Source organism: Ixodes scapularis, unplaced genomic scaffold, assembly GCF_016920785.2.
Source record: "Ixodes scapularis isolate PalLabHiFi unplaced genomic scaffold, ASM1692078v2 PGA_scaffold1__304_contigs__length_218370807, whole genome shotgun sequence".
Taxonomy (NCBI): domain Eukaryota; kingdom Metazoa; phylum Arthropoda; class Arachnida; order Ixodida; family Ixodidae; genus Ixodes; species Ixodes scapularis.
This window is the reverse complement of record NW_024609846.1, coordinates 1,538,281-1,556,889: the sequence shown is the minus strand read 5'-3', so window position 1 is coordinate 1,556,889 and position 18,609 is coordinate 1,538,281. Positions and strand designations below refer to the sequence as shown.

General features: G+C 50.4%; 1 pseudogene; it reads right to left on the bottom strand.

Moving 5' to 3' along the window:
* Positions 1-10,683: 10,683 nt before the first annotated feature.
* LOC120838476 lies at positions 10,684-17,308 on the bottom strand (annotated as a pseudogene).
* Between the last annotated feature and the right edge of the window lie 1,301 nt (positions 17,309-18,609).

The following is an 18,609-nucleotide window of genomic DNA, read 5'->3' as shown; positions in this document are numbered from 1 at the left end:
GGAATTTGGGTTCAGCACCCGCACAGCAGCACGAAACAAATGCTTGCATACTGCATTTTCAGATTGCCTGCTCGGCCTGCAAGCCTGCCTGCCACTGACGTCACGGCTATGAAAAGCGCGGGTGTACTTGAATGTTGGTTTTGGCATCCTTTGGACTTGCCGATTTCCCAATAACTATTCTAAATTTCGCGATACGAAATTGCATAGAGGAGAGTGTAAAGGCCGGTAATTTCGAAAATGTACTTAGTTGGGGCAACTCAAACAATTACTCGTTCTTCGACTCTCCAAGTTTGATACACCGAGCAGAGCAGCTAAGGGGAGCATACCATTCAAGAGCGCGACACGCCAAAAATCTCGACCAGCCGCATGAGCCAACTCCGACCGCAGTGTTATTAGAAATCCGGAATCTCGTGGATGCGAATGTGTATGTGAGTGGCAGAAGCTGGAAATATTTCAAAGAAAAAACAAATTAAGGCCTCCGTCGAGCGGCAGAATGTAACGTATAAGAAGTCGGTGACCGAAAGTTACTAGGAATGTTTTAATATTCCTGAAATGTTAGAAGACTCGTTTCGAACAAATCTGTGGAAAGCTACCTTGCCCGCTTTTGTTGACCGTGCGTGCTGTTCAGATTGGAAAGAAAGACAACATTATTGAGCTCACTTGTCGACACAAGAAATTGCAAAACGGAAAGACGGAATCCGTCGATCGGCTATGCCGATACCGGCCCACCATCGTACAATAGATGGCACATCATTTCGGTTTCAGGCGAGATTTTCGAACAAACCTTTTCCGCAACGCTAACTGATGTTTCGGTTTCCCAATCGAAGCAGATTTATTCGCTGGGCCAATCGTACCAAGAAGGGCAGCGGTCCGAATGTCATCTCATCTCGAAAACTTTTCTCTCGCTGTGTTATCGGCACTCCACCGTTCGACAAATAAATTCGTTTCCAGACGAGATGCATGAACAAAGAACGCTAACTATTGTTTCGGCTTTCCGGTTGAAGTAACTTGATTGCGACGGTCACTAATCATGATACATTTATGTTGTTATTGCGTGAATCTTTAGGGTGAATGAATCATATGTTGCCCTGTATGTTTGTTACTCGCTCGCTGGCAGTCTATTGCTTTGTTTTTTTTTTCTAGCACGTCGACTGCCTCCGATGATGTGAGTGCGTGTGTGGCATTTTTGTTGTGTAGTGTCTTCCCTTCATGGTTCTGTTTAGCGTGACACGATGTATATTTTTTTTATTTTTTCTTGCGAAATGTTCTATGATTATGTAAAAGTTTATACGACACCCCCCTCTATGTAATGCTCCTTTGGAGCCTTTAGAGGTATGTAAATAAATAAATAAATAAATAAATAAAATTTCTGGGCGAAGCATTCTACAAAGGGCAGTGGTTTAATTGTTTTCTCATCTCGAAAATCTTTCCCTCACTGTGCTACCGGCGGGCTACCATTTGGTAGATGAAATCGTTTTCAGAGGAGGTGCACAAAAAACCTTTTCCGGAACGCTAATTGCTGTCTTGCTTTAAAATAAGATCGTTTATACATACCGAATTAAGCACTATTATCTGCTAAGGGGGAGTGGTCTGGGAGCGCCATTCGTCTCGACAATGCTTCCGGGCCCTGCAACGTTCTTGTTTTTGGACGTGACGTCACGAACCGCGAAGAAATCACTCGTCCTTCGAAAAATACTCGGCACACGAAGTTAGCCCTCGGGTATCAGTCTCCGGCGGCGCTCCAATCCGTTTAGTGAACGGAGTGCCAGACTCTCGCCCTCCGGAGAATGACTTAACGCACTCATTGATAGGTGGCGTCGCCAGCAGCGTCGGAAGTTGTCGCCAACTAGCGAAAGAACTCAGACGACGCGCAAACGAGATCCGTCGGTACCAAAAGCGCCGTCATTATGAAACTGCCTGTTTATTTTATTTTTGTTACTTTAAGACATGCTATCGTTGTCCGCATGTATTTTTTAACCAACGATTCATTACAAAAAAAAGTGAAAGCCGCTTACAACTCCCTGTAACGCCGAATTAGAGCGCAGCTCTTGAGGAGGAGTAGGGAAGGGCGCTGGGGGGGGGGGGTTAGACTAACCAGGGGGGGGGGGGTCACGTGACCTTGGGGGGTCACGTGACCTTGGGGGTCACGTGACCCCCAATGCCGATGATGTCATCACTGACGTCACTGATGATGTCATCAGTGACGATGACGATGCGGGTACCGATGACGTCATTAGTGACGTCACTGATGACTTCACCAGTGATGATGACGATGACGATGCGAATGTCGGTGACGTCATCAGTGACGTCGCTGACGACGTCATCAGTGATGATGACGATGACGATGCGGATGCCGGGGACGACATCAGTGACGTCACTGATGACGTCATCAGTGATGATGACGATGACGATGCGGATGTCGGTAACGTCACCGGCATCCACATCGTCATCGTCATCATCACTGATTACGTCACCGGCATCCACATCGTCATCGTCATCATCACTGATGACGTCACCGGCATCCACATCGTCATCGTCATCATCACTGATGACGTCACCGGCATCCACATCGTCATCGTCATCATCACTGATGACGTCACCGGCATCCACATCGTCATCGTCATCATCACTGATGACGTCACCGGCATCCACATCGTCATCGTCATCATCACTGATGACGTCACCGGCATCCACATCGCCATCGTCATCATCACTGATGACGTCACCGGCATCCGCATCGTCATCGTCATCATAACTGATGATGACGTCATCAGTGATGATGACGATGACGATGTGGATGCCGGTGACGTCATCAGTGTCGATGACATCGGGGGTCACGTGACCTCGGGGGGGTCCCGTGACCTCAGGGGAGTCACGTGACCTCGAGGAGGGGGTCACGTGACTTCGGGGGGTCACGTGACCTCGGGGGGTCACGTGCCCCCCACGAAGTCACGTGACCCCGGTGGGGGGCTCGCGCGGTGCATTATGGGACATTTCCCATGATGCACCGCGCGGTTACGCCGACGGCGACGGCGACGGCGACGCCGACGCCGCTCAAGCCGGAAACGGGCCCCTAAGAGCTGCGCTCTAAAATGTTCATTTTAATACGCCACGGTCGTCTCGGTCACACTTTTGATAACGACCTAGCGCCATCTATCAATACGCTCGCCAAACGCTCCCCGCCACTCGACTCGGTCCTCCGCATCGCCAAACACCGATGACCCCGGCAGTTTTCTTGCCCTTTTTTTGGGAGCTACGCGTTTTAATTTTAAAAGGTAAAACCCACTGTGTAAGATACATTTGAAAAAATTTTAGGTTGCTACTGTCAGACGCCGCTTTTAGACCTCAGCTCTTAGGGGCCCGTTTCCAGCCTGAGCGGCGTCGGCGTCGCCGTCGGCGTCGGCGTAACCGCGCCCCTCCCCCTCCTCCTCCGGACCCCCTCCTCCTCCGGGGGGGGTCCGGGGGGGTCACGTGACCTCGGGGAGAGGGGGTCACATGACCTTGGCGGGCGAGGAGGAGGGGGGAGGAGGAGGAGGCGGCAAGGAGGAGGACGAGGAGGAGGAGGGCAGAGGTCCGGGGGGTCACGTGACCTCGGGGGGACGGGGTCACATGACCTTGAGCGGGGAGTCACGTGACTTCGGTGGGGGGAGGGAAGTCACCCCCCGGGGTCACGTGAGCTCGGAGGAGGGGGTCACATGACTTCAGCGGGGGGTCACGTGGCCTCGGAAGGGTCACGTGACTACCCCCTCCCCTCCCCCCCCCCCCCCCGAGATCACGTGGCCCCCGCGGAGGGAAGAGGACAACGCAGGGGAGCAGGGAGGATGAGCAGGGCGGACGAATCCAAATTTTCATTTCTCCGAAAAATTATTTTAAAAGACTCTTATCTCTTGTTCCTCGGCCGGCTTCGGCTTTCCTGCTGCAGGGTTGAAAAACCCTGCAGCAGAAAAACAATAGAACAAAGAGAAGCTAAAAGCTGCTAAAGCGCGTTCATGTTTTAAAAGTAGCGCACGGTGCGTCGATGCACAAGGCACGTGCAACGTGCAGACTTTGGAAAGATCATGGCGGCACAGCGCACATTCAAACTAGATTTCAGATGCCATGTTACAGTGGCCATGTTCTTCCCAGAATTGCCGCACGGCACGTGCCTCGAGCATTTCCACAACAATCAATGCAGCCACTTTTCTCAGGATAGAGGGGCGTTAGCAGCTGCTGCTAAACGTGCTGCACGAGCAGAGGGTCAGTACCGCCGGCGCCGTGATCCAGCATGAGTGATATCACAAAGACGACGACGACGAGACGTAATCAGGCAGTTCTTTTTTCACAAAATGAGCGAGTCAGATGAAGCAGCTGCTGCTCAACGCACTGCCCGAGCAGAGGCTCAGCGCCGCCGGCGCCAAGATCCTGCAGTGCGTGCCGCCGAAGCTGAAGCTAAACGGCGGCGTCGACAAGACCCGGAAGTGCGCGACGCCGAAGCAGAGGCTCATCGCCGCCGTCGAGAGCAGCCAGAAGTAAGCGCTGCTGAAGCTGAATCTAAGCGTTGCCGTCGAGACCACCCGGAAGTGCGCGACGCCGAGGCAGAGGCTCATCGCCGTCGCCGAGAGCAGCCAGAAGTAAGCGCTGCTGAAGCTGAATCTAAGCGCCGCCGTCGAGAGGACCCAGAAGTGCGCGAAGCCGAGGCAGAGGCTCATCGCCGCCGCCGAGAGCAGCCAGGAGTGAGCGCAGCCGAAGCGGAAGCCAGAAGCCGCTATCGAGAGGACCCGGAAGTGCGCGACGCCGAAGCAGAGGCTCATCGCCGCCGCCGAGAGCAGCCAGAAGTAAGCGCCGCCGAAGCGGAAGCCAGAAGCCGCTATCGAGAGGACCCGGAAGTGCGCGACGCCGAGGCAGAGGCTCATCGCCGCCGCCGAGAGCAGCCAGAAGTGAGCGCTGCTGAAGCTGAATTTAAGCGCCGCCGTCGAGAGGACCCGGAAGTGCGCGACGCCGAGGCAGAGGCTCATCGCCGCCGCCGAGAGCAGCCAGGAGTGAGCGCCGCCGAAGCGGAAGCCAAGCAAAAGGCAAGGATCGCTAAGCCTGACGGTGCAACAAAAAATTTCCAACGGCTGTTTAAAGACAACCCGTTTGGGAGCGTATGTTCAGTCTGTGATCGGCTCTGGTTCCAAAACGACTTGCAACCGCTACCGGACAGATGTCACGAGACCCTAGAGCAATCATTTCCAAACTCGGACCTAACCCAATTCAAACTGTGCTCGACCTGCATACAATCAGTGCATAAGGGTCATATTCCTCATCTTTCCTCAAGTAATGGTTATGTATATCCCCCGAAGCCAGCTTACCTCCCACAATTGAACGCGGTGAGTGAGAGACTCATAGCTCCACGAATTCCTTTCATGCAACTGCGACGGCTGATGCACGGTGGAGGTCAACATGGCATTAAGGGACCAATAGTGAACGTCTGTGTTGATGTGGACGACATGGTGACAATGTTGCCTCGTGCCATCGAACAAGACCGAGCCCTCAATGTACATTTGAAGCGGCGTATGCTTGCGAAGACGACGTACCTGGCAGGGGCAGTAAGAAAATGGGATCTGCTGCCGTGGCTTAAGCTGCTGTGTGATAGCACGCTGTACAAGCATTATAATATAAAGTGCGATTTTGCCCGTTTTGGGGATATCGTAGAAGTGGACGAACACGACGAGATCGAGTTGCTCCCGCAATGCTCAGACATCAACGATCCGATCCAAGTGGCTACAGCCATGACTCTGGCTCAGCACTCTCTCGTATGGGACGAAGACAAGTTTCTAGCCATTGCGCCAGGTGAGGGAAAAAGGCCCGTGAGCATCCTTTACGACGAACACGCAGAGGAGCTCTCGTTCCCACAGATCTATCTCGGTGAGCCGCGCCGAGTAGATACCAGCGCAAAACCGACAGTGTTCACACACGCCATGAGTGAGATCCGCAGATCAGACCGTCGAGGGGCCACCCCACAGCACGTACTGTACATGGCCATGAAAGTGTTTAGGCACCGAGTAGCCGGTGACATGTGTGTGGCCTTCCGTAACATAAAAGCACTGGAAACACTAACGAAGCAACAGTTGCTCGACAAGGATTTTGTGCAGCAAGCGGTCGAGCACGACATGGCTTTCATGCATGGTATACCCAACACCGTGCAGTACTGGACAAAACGCAAGAAAGACCTCTTTGCTATGATACGGCAGTTGGGTAAGCCGACCGCGTTCCTCACTGTTTCTGCCTCGGAAATGCACTGGCCCGACCTTTTGCAGTTGCTTCAACGCCTTCGGTTGAAGCCCGGCGAGATCGAAGTACCACTGGAGCAAATGAACAGCATTTATCGAGCTCAGCTAGTAAATGACGATCCCGTGGTCTGTGCCATATATTTCGACCGATTGGTGCGTGTCATTCTCAGCATTCTCCGCAACACCCGTGTATCGCCTTTTAGGCCGTACATAGTCGTCGACTACTTTAAGCGGATCGAATTTCAGCACCGCGGGTCGGCACACGCGCACATTCTCCTTTGGCTTCATAACGCGCCCGACGAGGAGCTCTCGATGCTCATGCCCCAGACTCTTGAAATGGCCAAGGTTCTGCTTTACATCGACAACGGATGCTTGAAGCGGGAGCGGACTCAGGTGCACCAACACACACATACCTGCTACAAGCACAACACCACCAGATGCCGCTTTAACGCGCCTTTTATGCCCATCGATGAATGTATGGTCGTAGTGCTTTCCCCACTGTGGACAATGAAGCGCAGAAGAAGAAAATCGAGAGCCTCCTAAACAAGTACGAGGCCATGCATCAGGCCCTGGAAACGACAAATTATGACTCCATGGAGCAGTTTTAGGAACATCACGGTGTCGCGGACAAGGCGGAGTACATTTCTGTTCTCCGAGCAGGCACTCCTCGTGCCACCATCATGCTACCCCGTTCTGTGCATCAAAAGTGGGTGAATTACTTTAACCCATGGGTTGCATCAATTCTCGATTCTAAGATGGATCTTCAGATCGTCCTCTACACGTACGCGTGTGCTGCCTACGTAGTGGAATATGTAAACAAGGCCAACCGAGGTATGTCGAACCTCAATCGAGCAGTGCAAGAAATTGTCAAGGAGAAGGGGGACATGGCGTATTCTCAGGCACTGAGACATCTAGGTGTGAAAATGTTGAATGCCATTGAACTGTCCGCACAGGAGGCCGCATGGTGTTCGCTCAACCAGGATATGTCGGCGGCGAGTCGCAAAGTTGTCTTCGTGAACTCTGCATGGCCCGAGGAGAGGACGCGCATTCGGAAGTCTAACGCTCAGATGGCGCAGGAAGGCTTAGTAGAATCAAGCACTGATGTATGGAAACGGACGATAATCGAGCGCTACGAAGACCGCGTTCCCGAATTGGAACCTGTTACTCTGGCAGAGTTCGCTACCGAGTACAACATATATACCTGCAGAAAGAGGAATCAGCGACGGATACTTCGCTACCGCGGTTACTCCGTAGACGATTCAGTCAACTTCAAGCGAGAACATGTCCTGCTCTTCTATCCATTCCGCAAAGAAGTTGACATCTTAGACCAAAACTGTTTCGAGCGTCTGTATGAGCAAAACATCGACGTCATTCTACAGAACAAGGCACGGTACCACAGTGACGTAGACATTGAGCAAATTCGTGCCGTTTGTAATTCCATGCTCCAGTCAAATGACGGGGAACATTGTGCCACTTCTGAGCTCCCAGATGTGAGACTGCACCCGATGGCCATGGAAAACGACGACTCCGATCTTCGGTATGGTCCAGTCCAATGCCCCGTTTAAGCAGTGCCTCGCCGTGTGCACGCGCCAAGACGTCATGAGCAGAGATCAGTACCTGGACACAATGCGGAAGACGAATGAGGAGCAGTACGAGATCGTCCGAGAAGTCGTGCATAGACTCACTATACCGGACTCTCCGCCACTACAAATCTTCTTCACGGGAGTGGCTGGATGTGGGAAGACATTTGTACTGCGTCTCATCATGGACGTCTACAACAGATATTGCAACCCTGCTGGTTCAGATAATGTAAACGCCTATGTTGTCTGTGCTACAACTGGAAAGGCGGCGGTCGTGCTTGGTGGAATAACTGTACATGCAGCGTTCAGACTTACCATCAATAGGGATGGCGGACTGCGGGACAACGAGTTGAACACGTTCCGCTATGCGTTCAGAAACGTCAGGTGCGTGATTATCGATGAGGTTAACATGATGTCCGCCGACATCCTTCAGAAAGTGGACTCGCGACTCCGCATCATCACTTGCAAATACCTAGAGCCTTTCGGCGGGTTAGACATCATCCTCTGCGGAGACCTGCGCCAGCTTCCCCCCGTTCGTGCCGCCGAGGTTTTCAAGCGCGTCAAGACGAACAGTGTGTTTAACACGGAAATCGCATGGCACCATTTGTCATACTTTGTCTTCACGAAGGTCGAAAGGCAAAGCGATCTCAGGTTTTCCGCCATACTTACCAAAATTGGAGACGGTGCAGAATTGGATTCCGAAGAAATCGCAGTGATCGAAAGTCGGTTCGTCACGCAACAACAAGCAGAAACGTGTTGTCCCGGTGGCATCCGCTTGTACTACTCCAACAAGTAATCGGACAACTACAATACGAACACGGCCGTTGCAACCGAAGATAATTGTGTGGCATGTCCGGCACGGGACACAATCCTTGGATTCAGGTCTATGCAAGAGAAGACAGAGGCAATGCGCAAGGCCGAAACGCTGCCCAAAGCCGAACTCGGAAACCTGCCAGCTAAAATAATGCTGTGCATTGGAAAACCATATGTGCTCATACTCAATGTCTATGTTTCCGATGGTCTGGTCAATGGATCTGTTGGAATACTCCAATACATACAATACGACACGCTCCCAGAGCCGGAACGCATCTGGCTGCATTTCGGTGAGCTTGGTTCCGAAATTGCGATTGGAACCGTGGCGGCCGCAAAATCCCGGCAGTTACGGGCACTCGACAGAAATATTCAGCAAAATTGGACACCTATCGAAAGACGCACAGTCACTTGCGTCATTGACAAGAAGTCAAGGATATCCCTGAGGAGATGCCAGCTACCCGTTGTGCAAGCAAGTGCTATCACCATTCACAAATCACAGGGTGGCACGTATGAAAACGTGGTGTACTCGTATGCTAAGACTCATCCACAGAAATTGGTATATGTGGCACTGAGTCCTGCTACAGACATCAACGGGCTCTATTTCACCAATGTGGACAATGACTTTACGTTCTACCACGGCAAGCCCAATCCCGACAGGGTACTACTTGATGAGTTTCGTCGGCTGCAGTCACACAAACTCCAAACTGTCACTGCTAAGTGCTACGCAATGATTGAGCAAACGCACTTGTTCTCAGTCGCCGCGCTTAATGTTCGTTCTCTGCCGGCGCATTCCAAGGACGTGCACCACGACCCCACCCTACACCATGCATCTGTACTTTGCCTCTCGGAAACGTGGATGCATCCAAAACAGGCGGTAGAAATCATGGACTACCAGTACTGCTGCGGCGTCAGTAGAGAGCACAAAAGAGCGGCAGGGGTGGCGATCTACGTGCGTAAGGGTCTGTCTGCCGTACCCATCGAGATATTTGGCACGTCAGACGAAGCTGGACAACTTTGTGGCGCCAAGTTCGACAACGGCTTGGTTGTGGTGGCTCTGTATATCTCGCCTACAGCACTCACCAAGGATCTGGTGCATTTTCTGCGACTTGCGTCAAGCACCCGTGGGTCCACACCAATGTTAGTAGTGGGCGACTTTAATGCTGACTTAAAGACGAATAAGAACTTCATACCACTTATGCAGGAAAACCTCCCATTTCTCTCCCTCGTAACAGCTCACACCGCTGTGACGACCTCTCGAAACGCGTGCATACACCTCGTCTTTCAAAATCAGCCTTTGGTCCATCACCTGGAACACATATCCTGTCACTTCTCAGATCACAAGGCTTCCTTCATAACAATCAAGGACTGGAATGAGAGTGCTATTTAAAAGCACCAGTATAGAAGGAGATTGCTCTATATTTGTATATATTGTGGGGATTTTGGACGCCGAACTTTGGCGACGATATGGACTGCGCGCGAGGAAGAAAGGAGGAGGAGAAGAACGAAAGCTGGGAAATTGTTCCCTCCGACGGTCTTGCGTACCTTGAGAGGTGTTATGCGGGCCACTCGGAGGAGCATCTACCAGCTTAGTTATCAGTTGGAGCGTGCAAGTCGTACAAGACGAAGAGGAGCAGGAGGACGGTGAGGTTGGGGAGGAGGAGGAAAGGAGATGCCAGATACGTGTTGTGCAAGCAAGCGATCTCATCAATCGTAAATCATATTGGAGCTTCCAGATCTGACAAATATATTTCTTTTCTCCGTACAAGCGGTGAGCAAAAATATTACAATATATTACATAGTTCAGTACGGTATATCGCAAAATCGAAATACCTGAAAAGAGGAGGAGGAGCACAAGAGGAGGAGAAGGGGAAGACGAGAGAGTACGGATGAGGAGGAGGGGCATACCCTCCCCTCCGTTCCCTCCCCCCCCCCCTTTCCTTGGAGCGCATTTGGAACTTAGGGAATGTCATAGCTCGGGGCCTCTTCCTTCCTTTGCTACTGGAACTACACACTCTAAGTATCTAGAGCTTGAATATTTTTCACTCGAATTTAACATGGCCGACAGCATTGTCAAGACGTTCGACGAAAACATTGTAAACGTCATTAACACAGTTCAGACCGGCTTCGGTACATTTATTGTAGGTGTGTTCCAAGCATGTCACGTCTTTCATGACCCTGTTTCATCATCAAGTATTGATGTTCATCCTGTGTCAGATCTAAACAAATCACAACACCATGTTTGGGGTAAGTACCTTATCAAGTTTAAGGTGGTGTGCCTGCCTGTAGCTTCTCTAAAACGTATTTTTTTACGCTTGTTTCACTTATTATAAGTGTTTTTTTTATATTATACTCCGCCGAGTGCCCATCTACTAGGACGACGAAAACCATCCCAGTTTTAGTCTGGTGATCACGTCACCTTGAAACCCTTGTAAGCTTAGAAGTGAAAACGTTTTGCTGCTCACGCACAGCAGACAAAAAAAGGTAGGCAGCATTTTAACTTCTGTCTAAGCATGGATGTCAAGCATAAACCCTGGGAAAATTTGCCCACTGCTTAACTACATGCTTTTTTTTCTTTCATGTCCTGGTTGGCTGCTACACTGGAGAGGCTGCTGAACATCGTACCACGGCGGCTGATCATGGCGTTTTAGTTAAATTAATAATGGGGTTTCCATCCAGGACGTAAATTGGAAACTCGCGGAGCAAACTTTAAGGTACATTGGTATAACAAGTGCGTACGTTGGTTTTGTACGTTATTAGCGTGAACCTTGGCTGGATATGCAACGCAGTTTCCAATATACACCACGGTTTTTCCCCAATCAATAAAATGTCAACCCTCCAAAATATTTGTCCTGACTCTATATTTCAGAGCACAGCTCTTACGCGACCGTTTCCGGCTTGAGCGGCAAGGAGGAAAGAAGTACGAAGGTGGAGGAGTGGGGGAGGGGAGACGAGGCGGCGGAGGCGAGGGGAGGGGAGGAGCTTCAAGGACGAGGAGGCGGTAAAGGAGAGGAAGGGGGAGAAGGAGGGGAGGAGGACTAGCAGGCATGATCACGAGGGAGGAGAGGGAATATACCCTCCACTCCTCCTCCTCAAGAGCTGCGCTCCAATTCGGCGTTACAGGAAGTTGTAAACGGCTTTCACTTTTTTATCTGCCATTTTAGTCCAGCCTTTGTATATCATACACCATTTTTACACTCTAATGTGGAATTCTCAACTCGCGCCTTTGATCTAGCATACATGATTTTATGCCGTCCTAGCCAACTGCCGCATATGGTGTCTCATAGTCGCTGAGAGCTTAAGGAAGGCCACGCGTGGCTTCCTTTCTAATGCTTCTGCCTTCCTGACCGGCCCCCCAGGTAGCACAGATCTTGGCGCGAAATGAGGCAAATGTCTGGGAGCTTTGGGCCTTAAGAAGACCGAATAAGTCATAGTAGAGCCAAGTCTGACCTTATTTGCCAAGAGTATGGGTATTTCGGCCCTACTTTGCCAAAGAAGTGCCACATCTGGGCTTCACTTCCTGGTAGTTAGGCTGTCATATGACATCTTTAGGCCAAAATAGCCAAACGAATGCCAAAGTTAGGCTTTCTCTTTTTACAGGGGAGCAGTTAAGGGCTACTTTCACCAGGATTGTGTTCCCCAGAAAGAAATGTCGACACAAAACTCTTGTTGCCGCCGTCGCCCATAGAGGGCGGTAGCTGCCCAGAGTGTTGTGTTTGCCGGTTGCCCACTTGCCGCCGTCGCTCATAGATGGCGCAACCTTTACAGCCCATCCACTCTGGCTTGCGACTTGCGGCTGGCCGTTACTTCATTCCCACTATAGCGCAGCTTAGCTGGTCTTCCTTCTTTAGAAAAGCTGAAAGGCTAAAAGTTTTTGATAGTTCGGTAGTCATCAGGCATTTCCGTGCCCAAATCGCCTAACAAGTGCCAGAGTTAGGCTTCTTGTGTGAACGTTCGGTGGTCATCTGATGTCTTTGGTCTAAAAATCACCAACCAAGTGTAAGACTTAAGTTTCTCTTTATAGTAGTACGGTTAAGGCTCCATTGAACTTGGATGTTGACTGCAGCGAACCCAGGGTAGCGCATAACGTGCGCCTTTCATTGGTAGGCGAGCAGGAACTCGCTATCTGCGACCAATCAGTATATATGCGTGCTGCGCTACGCCGAGTTTAATATTAATAATAATTATAATAATCTTTTATTTGTATCATGCCCCAGAAAAACCTATTGGTTACAGTGTGGTGGCACATAAAAAGTTTTAAAAAGGGGAAAAAACACATAAAACAGTAAACAGTCTCAAACGACATATGCTCCCGAAATTAAAACATTTCACAAATCAGAAGCCAAAAATATGCATATCAAGTAGTCGTTTGAACGCAGCAAAATTTAAAAAATATGTCCACATGAGTTGGAAATTCATTTAAACAAATTTGCATTCGAGCCAAAGGGAACGGTTTCGTTTGAATAGATGTATAAAACACACCTGAGTTTCTAATGACACGGGCCGGTACATGAAATTTTAAAGGCGACACAAGATTGCTATTCATTCGGCCGTGAACCACTTTGTATAAATGTAATAGATCCTTCAGACAGCGCGGTGGGAACAGAACAACAGTTTATTTCCGTATGAGCGTTTATATACACTGCGCATGTTATGATAAGCGAACGCGGCTTGCGTTGGTGATAGGCGCTGACAACGATAACAACAAATATACCTTGTCACTACATGACACTCCTTTCTCCTACGATTAGATGCACAAAACAATAAAGAACGCTTGGTTAATCATTAATGCCATAGCGTACAACAGGATGTCGATTGCGTGTTGATCTTCGTGGTGGAGCCGGAGCTTGCGTTGCTGACTCCGTGCTCGCCTCCGGCCGCTGCGACGTTCCCGCTGTAGGTGGGAGCCTGAAGTGATAGTCCACCCTTGTGCTGGCATCCCCTTGAGGCGTCGTCCAGGCTCGTCTCAGCTGGTTCCGGTGTCTGTGATGGCGCTCCCCGTTGTCCAGTTGGACCGTGTACGACACCGGGCCTCGCACTTCCACCACGGTAGCTGCTTTCCACCGGGGTCCTGGATTGAAACTCTTTGCGTAGACTGCGTCACCCACAGCAAAACACTTTGTTGGCGACGCCTGAACCTCAGGTTCACGCTGACGATCTGGGTGAAGTCTGTCCAAGGCTGTCCTCAACCTCCGCCCCATCATCAATTCTGCCGGTGACTTTCCCGTGACAGAATGCTGCATGGTGTGTTGTTTAAACAAGAACCGCGCAATCTTGCACTGAGTTGTGCCTTCCTGTTGTTTCTTCAAAGCTTCCTTGACTTCTCTTACCATCCGTTCGGCCCTGCCATTACTGGCGGGATGATAAGGTGCTGCGAACACTGTACGAACACCGTTCAATTTCAAGAACGTTTGCAATTCAGCACCAATGAACGCTGTGCCATTATCAGAGACGATTACGTCTGGTACCCCGTGAGTCGCAAACATTTTCCTTAAGCTGGTGACGACAGCTGAAGATTTCATTGATGGCATGATTTCTACCTCTGCCCAGTTGCTGTACGCATCAACTACAATTAGAAACACTTCTCCCTTGACTGGCCCCGCGAAGTCTATGTGTAGACGACTCCATGGTTGATCTGGCTTGACCCAGAAATGCACTGGAGCCTTGGGGTCGCTTTGGCGGTTACTTTGACACGGCTGACAGTACCGCACAAATTCTTCAATCTGGCTGTCCATCTTTGGCCACCACATAAGCCCTCTTGCTGAAGCTTTCATGGCACTCATTCCCGGGTGGTTTGCATGCAGCAACTGAAGTACCCTCTCTCTTGCCACTTGCGGGATGACCACACGGTTTCCCCACAGTATGCAATCACGATGCAACGACAACTCGGACTTCCTTACCTCGTAAGGCGCGAACGTATTGTCCGGTTGCCTCGACGGCCAGCCACTGAGGATCCAATCCTTGACCTTGGATAAGATGCAGTCTTCCTTGGTCATCCTTGCGATGTCTGCCGCCTGGAGTGGAGCATACTCGACAGCTTCAAGCAGGAGCACGTCCCCCGGTGGCTGTGGCTCGTCTTCGTCTCCCACGATTGGCAGACGACTAAGCGCATCAGCGTTGGAGTTGTCTTCGCCCCGCCTGTACTGAATGCGATAATTATACGCCCCTAACAACAAAATCCAGCGAAGCATCCTGGGCGACAGCACTTCTGGCACCCGCTTCTCTGTGTTGAACAACCCCAACAGCGGCTTATGATCCGTTACTACGGTAAAGTCTCTTCCGGCCAGGTACTGGTGAAATCTTTTCACTCCAAAGAGGACTGCTAAACCTTCTTTGTCAATCTGGGCATAGTTGCGTTCACTAGCACCGAGAGTTCGTGAGGCGTATGCTATAGGTTGCTCTTTCCCGTCATCAGCCCTATGCGCCAGCACGGCCCCTACCCCGACAGGCGACGCGTCGCAGCACAAAACCAACGGCCGCTTGGGGTCATAGGGAACAAGTACTGCATCCGAGCTAAGCAACTTCTTCAGCTTTTCAAACGCCCGCTGGTGCTCACCTGTCCATTTCCATTCTTGCTCGTGGTCCAAAAGCCGATGAAGGGGTTCCGCCACTTCTGTCTTCCCCTTGAGGAAACTGGCGTAGAAATTTAACAACCCCAAGAAAGCTTGAAGCTGCTTCCTGCTTGTCGGCGGTGGCGCTTGCTGAATGGCGTCCGTCTTGGTCTGGCTCGGGTGGATACCTGCGGCATCGATTCTATGTCCCAGGAATTCAATGCTTGCTTGACTGAATTCACACTTTTCTTTGTTTACTCTTAGCTGCGCTCTTTGCAGACGCGCCAGCACGGCTGCAAGCCTTTCCGAGTGTTCGTCTGCGTTGCTTCCCGATATCAAGATATCATCGAGATAAGCCTTCACCCCCGGAATCCCTGCCAATAACGTGTCGATGACTCGCTGAAACACCCACGGAGCCACCGAGATTCCAAACGGCAGCCGCCGGACCTTGCATAGCCCTTTAATCGTGTTGACGGTCAGTATTTCTGCTGATTAATCATCTAGGCTGAGCTGTTGATACGCCTGAGTTAAGTCGAGCTTGGTAAAAATTTTACTCGACCCCAAGGTCGCTAGCATTTCCGCGGTCGTGGGCAAAGGATACCCGCTGCTTTTAATTGCCTTGTTTACGGTACTACGGTAATCCCCACATAAACGCAAGGTTCCGTTTTTTTTCCTCACCACTACCAGCGGTGTCGCCCAATTTGAGTACTCAACCGGCTCCCAGACGCCTTGTTGCACCAGGCGATCCACTTCCTTGGCCACGTCGTCCTTGAGGGCCAGCGGGACAGGACGACTCTTGAGAAACACCGGGCGGGCGTCCTCTTGAAGCTCTATGTGAACTGGCGGTCCGTTGAATCCAGGCAGGTCACTGCCGAAAACCTCAGCAAAACGCGATGTCACGTCCTCCACCTTGATCTGCTGAATTCCACTCAAACGGATGCCCAGCGACTCAAACCAGCTACGTCCGAGTAAACTGTTACCACGCTTCTTTATTACTAACAAAGGTAGCTCTGCTCTACAGCCTTTGAATTTCACTTCCACGTTTGCCCGACCCACCACGGACAATGATTCATTCGACCAGGTTACAAGCTTTGTGCCGGCTTCTTGCAGCGGTATCTGGCCTCGATTCTTCTCGATCAACCGAAACGTCTCTTCACTCACAATCGAACAAGATGCTCCTGAATCGACTTCCATCGGAACTTTTTCTCCTTGAATGTGCACTTCTACCATGAACTTTTCAGCCTGTTCACGCACTTCGCATACAGAAAACAATGCGCTCATTTCATAGACGCCCTTGTTTTTTTCCTCCCGCTTGCGCAGGTCAGTTGGCTTCCGCGGCGTCCGATTCTCGTCTTTTGAACGACAAGCTTTTGCCACGTGTCCAACCTTTTTGCATTTGAAACAAGCAGCCTTTCTAAAACGGCATACATGCGGAGCGTGCTTACCGTTGCAGCGGAAGCAGCTGACGTCGTCCGTCTTGGTGTCCAGTTTCATGCGTGTCGCTTGAACCAGGCCCTCGCTTTCTTTGGTTCCGTCTTGAGCTTGCTTGCGCATATCGCGCTGCTGCTTCTCCGTTGCTTCCGCCGTCAGCGTCATGTCGTACGCCACCTCGAACGTCAGGTCGCGTTCTGCGAGCAGCCGCTGTTGAACCGCTTCATTCTTGATTCCGCATACGAACCGGTCCCTCATCATGACGTCCAGTGGAAGCTGTTTGTCACCGAAACCGCAGTCTTCAGCCAGCTTACGGAGTGCCGTAACATACTCCGACGCCGCCTCACCCTGAGCTTGGTTTCTTCGGTAGAATAAGAATCTTGCGTACAGCTCCGAAGGCGTTGGATGCATGTGCTTCCGCACCGCCCCCTTGATGTCGTCGTAGCTCGCCGCCGTCGGTCTTGCTGGCTTGACCAAGGTCACGATCAGCCCGTAAGTGTCCTCGCCGCAACAACTCAGCAGAACCGCTCGTTTTTTGCTCGTCCGTGGTTATCTTGTTTGCAGCGCAGAACATCTCTAGCCGTTCGACGTATTCATCCCAGGACGCATTCGTGCCGAGACGATATTCGCCGATCCTGCCGACCGACATCTTGCCTTACTCGACCGGGACTCGCCCGTCCGTCGATTCGCCTCGTCGCCAATGTAATAGATCCTTCAGACAGCGCGGTGGGAACAGAACAACAGTTTATTTCCGTATGAGCGTTTATATACACTGCGCATGTTATGATAAGCGAACGCGGCTTGCGTTGGTGATAGGCGCTGACAACGATAACAACAAATATACCTTGTCACTACATGACAATAAAAATAAAATGTCCCGAGCAATTCGTCTTTTTGACAGGTTCTGTGCTGAAAGTTCTCTAAGAAGGTATTCATAATCAAAATAATATTTTTTATTAAAATATCTATCTTAAACAAAGTGTAAAAATGGCTTCTGAACTCTTTCTATCCGTGCAGCGTCAGGTATTGTTAGGGAATTCCACACTGAACTACAAAACTCAAGTTTAAATCGTAAAAGGGACAAAACAATCGAACTACGCACATTATATTTGAAAAATCATGCGTCCAACGTGATATCATCCCCACTGTTCTAAAGGCAGAAGCAACAATTTGTGTAACGTGATATGAAAAGGCAAGATTACTATCAAAATATACACCAAGGACACGAACTTGTTCCACACGTTCAATAGTACAATTGCCGATAAAATATTGATGTGAAATTCTTTCACGTTTTCCACACACAGAGAGCACTTTTGTTTTATCCGGATTGACCAGCAAAAAGTTACCTGAGCACCAGTTTGAGATGCGTGATACATCTTCTTGCAAAATAGCACAATCATCTTCCGACTGGATTCTCACCTAGACCGTCGTCGCGAAGTGTGATCCGCTCTTGGGATGAAGCGTCGGGTGATGTTACCACCACAACCACGTCAGCACGCCGTACCACGTCATTTCCTTTCGTAATCTTTACATAGACTGTTGGTATGTTGCCAGCAGTGACAACCTTTCTTCCAAAATAGATGACGGCTCTTACGGCCGAAACATCCTTGACCTTTTGAAAGGATTTTACGAGAACGCCGACATCAGCTGGCCCATGTAGTCCTGCTGTCAAGGTAAGCCGCCATTGCCCGGTCTGAGGAGAGTGGGTGTTGTCAAAGCAAGGCGCATGAGGAAAGCAGGGCACCGATGAATACACTATGGATGCAACAAAAAACTAAATTATCAAGTTTTCGAATGGCGTTTTAATCTAGAAAACTAGAAACAAGCAGTATAAAGTTATTAAACAGCAAAGGGCAGCAAACAGTCCATAGCCAAAGGAGGCGAATTCTACCAGGTTCCACTATCAAAACAATACGAAAACCCAGCGTTGCCCCTGCTGCTTCTCTAGAACACCTAACACGTTTAAAATGAAAGTGTCTTAATTTT